Raw genomic sequence first — 5,843 nt, forward strand, 5'->3', positions numbered from 1 at the left:
TCAAGCAAAAAGACTGTTCTTCAGGGGAGTGGTTGGTGTCCAAATTATGCCCGGGTGCAGATGTTCCATGGGCAACTGAGAAGAAGGGGATCACATCAAAAGAATTCACTGCCGAAGCGAAGATATGGCTGGCCATCATATGCAGCCGTATCTCCCCCGTTTCAAACATATGGAATGTCCCAGTCACAAGAGCTCAGATGATAGCCTGCATCCTTGACGGTATTCAGCTGAATGTTGGTGAACTCTTCATCAATGAACTGAGGGAGTATCGGATGCAGAACAGTCCTTCATTGATATTCCCATCGCTTATCACTGAGTTGTGCCAGCTTGCTGGGGTGGAAGAGGCTCCAGGGGACAATTGGATAGAGCCGGAAAAGCCTCTGCATCCTTAAAGAAGAGAGGAGAGGGCGGCGCAGTGAAGAGCAAAAAAAGAAAGCTGGGTTCTTCTTCTCAGGTAGATCCGAGTAGTCAGCCATCATGCTCTGCAGGAGGACCATTTGCTATGCTTAGTGACAAGATGTGAGTGATTCGCGAGTTAGTAGCTGGCCTTCCCCAGGGACCTGGGGAGACATTTGAGGGACCTGCTAACATTTCACAGAAAGAGTTCCAAAAATACATTGAAGATCAGAGGAAGCAGGGGGGATCACCTCAAGGCACTGGAGAAGGCATACACTGAGCTGGCCAAGAAGCATGGTGAGTTGAGCAGTTCCCATAGCAGTCTAGAAAAGGCACACACCCAGATGGTGAAAAGGGAGAAGAAAAGAGACAAATTCTTTACTCGCATGTGGAAGGGTGTGATAGGGCTGTGGAAGGTCCTAAAGCCTCAGGACCGGATACCATCAACAAGGGCTGTGGATGATGACGATGTTCCTGTTGCTTGGCCCGATGAAGAAAGAGAGGAGGATGATTCTGACTCAGACAGCGAGGAGAGCAGTTGATGCAGTATTCACGGAGCACTTTCCACCATTTTTTTACTCTATCATGTTTTGTTGATGTGATGACCCGACCCGTCGTCTCATGAGTTACCATTCCGTTTCCCCCATTTTATGCTTCTTCATGTTTCGTTATCGGTATTTGGTGTGTTAGAGTTGATTTGGATTGGTTTTGATAAGAAATGAGACACTTAGTCTCTTTATGGAAGGCTTAAGTTGGAAAAAGTCAACCGGATGTTGACTTATGAGTTAGAGGGCTTGGAGGTGATTTCTGGTGATTCGGTTAGCTTCGGGAGGTGATTTGTGACTTAGGAGTGTGATCGGAATTGATTTTGGAGGTCCGGTGTAGAATTAGGCTTGAATTGGCGAAGTTAGTATTTTGGCGAATTCCGGTTGATAGGTCAGATTTTGATCCGAGGGTCGGAATGGAATTCTGAGAGTTGTTGCAGCATCGTTATGTCATTTTGGACTTGTCTGCAAAATTTCATGTCATTCGGACGTGGTTTGGTTGGGTTTTTTATCAAACATGGAATTTGGAAGTTCTTGAAATTTTAGGCTTGAATCCGATGCAAATTTGGTGTTTTAATGTTGTTTTGAGCATTCCGAAGGTTGGAACAAGTTTGAATAATATCATGGGATATGCTGGCGTGTTTGGTTGAGGTCCCGAGGGCCTCGGGTGTATTTCGGGGTGGTTTCGGATCATTTCGGGTTGTTTTGCAATGGCTGAAGTTGGTATCTGGTATTGTTCTTCGCGTTCGCGAGGGTCCCCTCGCGTTCGCGAAGAAGGATTTGGCTTCTGGGGTTTTGCTCTTCGCGTTCGCGAAGAAGCAATTCTGTTGCGCAGGTCTTACTTTGGAGGCTCGTATCTCTCAATCTACAATGAATTTGGAGATGATTTAAAAACGAAAGTTGTATCTCTTTGAATCTAGTTTCTAGAAACATATTATAATAGTCATTTGGAGTTGTGTGTAAAATGTTATGACCATTACACTAGAGGCTGTCCGAACAGAGTTTGGAAAATGAATTTTTGGAACTTTGTTCTTCGCGAACGCGAGAGGAGGACCGCGAACGCGAAGAACAAATCCCTGGGCAGCAGAATAAAGTCCAAACTTCGTCCCATTTGCCATTTTAGACGATTTGGAGCTCGGATAAGGCGATTTTTCAGGAGAATTTTGGAGAGAACAATGGGGTAAGTATTCTTAACTCAATTTTGGTTGTATAACTTGAATCTATCACTAGTTTTGATGTTTAATCCGCGAATTTTGTTGGAAAGTATAGAAAACCCTCTTGGATAGAATCATGGATTTGAGGGTCAAAATATTATGGGAATTGGATAATTTTTGTATGGTTAGACTCGTGGCGAGATAAGGAATCCGATAATGTGAATTTTGTAATTTTTCGAGAAGTGGGCCCGGGGCTCGGGTTTTGCTAGTTTCGAGATCTTTGCTATCTTTTGATTGTTTTTGATTGGGTACTGTTCCCTTAGCATATTGTGATGTATTCGCTCTGTTTTTGGTTAGATTCGACACGCGTGGAGACCGATTTGAGGGGCAAAGGCGTCGCGAGCTAGAGATTTCACCGGTTCAAGGTGAGTAATGATTGTAAATGATATCCTGAGGGTTTGAAACCCCGGATTTGCACATCATAGTGCTGTATTGAGGTGACTTGCACGCCGGATAGCGAGCGTGGGGTAGAGCACCATTGGGGATTGTGACTTGGTCCGTCCCGATTGATGAAATTACTACGTATTTGACTGAAACTACTTGTTATCATCATGATTTGGGCTGATTGCCATGTTTGGGCTTCGTGCCAACTATGTGAATCCTTCAGGGGTTGATATCACTGTTTTCACATTACTTTGCATATTATTTGATCTCGGTCCAAGGTTTTAATACTCTTTTGCAAACTCAGCCGTTTTTCTAAGATTTGAAAACTGAAACAATATTTTATTGACGTTTTGAGCTGAGAACTACCATGTTGTATTGCCCAAGTGGCTTATGTGCACTTCTGGACTATGGATGGCTCGGGCTGCACGCCGCAGCGGTGTTACATTGATTTTGAGGCCGAGGGCCTGGTTGATGCCACGAGATGGCTTGATATTGCGCTTGGACTGGAGGAGCCCCTCCGGAGTCTGTACACACCCCCAGTGAGCGCCGTCGATGTTAAATATGGATGGCTCGGGCTGCACGCCGCAGCGGTCATATGCATTGCATTGCACTCATGCATTGGTTCCTGTTTGTATTACGTGTCATGACATTCAGCACTCGCATTTCATTGGCTTCTATGTTACTTCTTGCACTGCTTACCTGATACCCTGGTGTTATTTGTTGATGGAGTGCTGTGCCAGAGGGGCTGACTTTTGTGCTGACTTGCACTATCTGTTTCGCATTCATTTGCTTAACTGTTGAAAAAGACATTTTCAAAAGAGGTTTTAACTGAGCCCAGATAGATTTTCTAAAGGATTTCACGGTTTTACTGTTTTCTCAAAGGGTAGCACTGTTCTATATAGCATGATGGAGTGCCATTCGTGATTTTTTGCTGCTCAGTTATTATTTACCTTTATTACTCACTGAGTTGGAGTACTCACTTTACTCCCTGCACCTCGCGTGCAGATGCAGGTATTGGTTACCCGGTAGCGGGTTTGAGCTGGTTGAGGATTTGCTATCGTAGCTGAGCAAGGTGACCGCCGGCGTTCGCGGCACCGGACTTCGTCTTTTGATTCTAAACTTTATTCTGTATATTATTGACCCTGTGGTCGTGTCCAGACTTCCTTAGATGCTCGTGACTTGTGACACCCCGGTGGGGTTGTGTTGGGTCGTATATATATCGATTGTTATTGTCATTAAGTTGTATTTATCTAATCATTTATGTTTAAAATTTTTTGAAAGAGGCGTTGTTGTTCTGTTGGCTGGCCTTGTCTTCACGAGAGGCGCCATCACGACCGGGTAGGGAATTGGGTCGTAACAAGTTGGTATCAGAGCCTGGGTTACTAGGTCTCACTAGTCATGAGCAGGTTTAGTAGAGTCTCGCGGATCGGTACAGAGACGTCTGTATTTATCCTCGAGAGGCTGCAGAACCTTTAGGAAAACTTCACATTCTTGAATTCTTATCGTGCGTCCTTGATTCGGCTTGAAAAGAAAACTCTTGAAATTCCTTCCACGCGATTGTGTGCGCACGTGAGCGCTCAGTATCAGATGTGCCTTGATGGCTTGTGATTCCCCGATCAAGGGGCGAGATGAAATCTCCGTGAGTTTGATGTTGGGCCAGTCTGGAGGACTTGAGGCCGGATCTTGCCTATGGCTTGAGCACTGAGGTGCTGATCGTGTGAGCAAGTGTTTCGAACTTATATGTTCGGTATTGTCCCTATTAGCCGGAATGGCGGTTTGGTATTCATGTGATGAGTATGTTACTACTGCGAGATATATTTAGATGACTTGGTAGTGACGAAGAAGCCTGCTGGATAATAGATGAACTGTTAAGTGATTCGTTTCCTATTGTGATTTGATGTGCAGCCCTAATATGGGCGCGTGAAGAATATTTTCGTGTCTCCTAGTTGGAAAGTAAAGTGCAATANGAAAAGGTCAATCTTCCCAAATGCGAAGCTGTCATCGCAAATGCGAAGTGAAGCAGCACAGGCAGAGTTGGGAATTGCGAACTTTTGTTCGCAATTGCGAAGATCGAGCTTCAGGCCTGGGAAATTCTGGAATTTCACATTCTTAATCCCCAAACCATTTTTTATACACGACCAAGCAGATCTTTGGACATCTTTGGCTTATTTTCAGTTCTTAGGGCTAGAGAGAACAAGTTTTGGAAGCTAGGGCTTTGCACACACACTTTGGTCTTGAAGATTGAAGCTTTTGGTTGAGAATTTCTTACCCATTTATGTTTATTTCTTCATTTCCTTGCTTTGTATTGAATATTTAAGTGTGTAGTATTTATTTCCAACACTTGAATCTTGTTTATGGAAATATTCATGTTTAAAGTGTGGATTAAATACCTTGTTGTGCTTATGTATTGAATGATTTTTATTTATTTATGAAGTGAGTTGTTGTTACTTTAATTATTCTTGTTCTTTAATGTTTCCAAAGGGATTAGCTAACCCTAGGACTCGCCCATTAACTCCGAATTAATTTTGGAAAAGATAATTTGGGGTTGGGAAAGATTAATTAACAAGAACTTGAGGCGTTAACCCTCATTTTATAGATTCTACCTAGGGATAGGATTGAACTACTTGTAGCCATATCCGGGAGTGCTTAATCTCTTAATTGTTTTAGGGATAATTCAATTAGAAAGCCTTTTTAGTCTTCGGAAGAAGCTAATTAAGAATTATTACCCGTGGCTAATTAACATAAACTCACTCATATTTGTAAAATCATGAAATACATTGGATCGTTACTTGAGTGTACTTCCCGATGTAACCATACTTGTAGCCATTGATCATTTTACTTGCTTTCTAGATTAGTTTACATTTTCGCATTTAGTTATAATCATTTTCCAAAAACCAAATTCTTAGTGTTTGGCATTGCGCGATAAGTGATAATTTTCTTACATTCCTAACCGCCTACATATTGTTCTCTATGGGATTCGACCCCGACTCATAGTTGGGTAAATTATATTCCATGAGACCGTGCCCATTTACTTTTTAGTAGTGGATTTGGACATCATCAATGGTTCGCACTTCAGCAAGGCGTCAGGACTTGGTCTTTTTCACATTCTCTGAACTTGGAATTACTTGTCAGTGCAGACCCTGTTTGCGGCCGCACAATTCATGTGCGGTCCGCACATTTGTCAAAAATCCTGTTGGGTTCTTTAGCTTGGGTTGCAGCCGCGGATGGAATTCTGCGGTCCGCAGTTTCTCTTGCGGCCGCAGAATTCCTTTTGCGGGCCGCACTTCTTTGCTTCTGCACCCTT

The sequence above is a fragment of the Nicotiana attenuata genome, chromosome 3 (assembly GCF_001879085.1).
Source record: "Nicotiana attenuata strain UT chromosome 3, NIATTr2, whole genome shotgun sequence".
NCBI lineage: Eukaryota > Viridiplantae > Streptophyta > Magnoliopsida > Solanales > Solanaceae > Nicotiana > Nicotiana attenuata.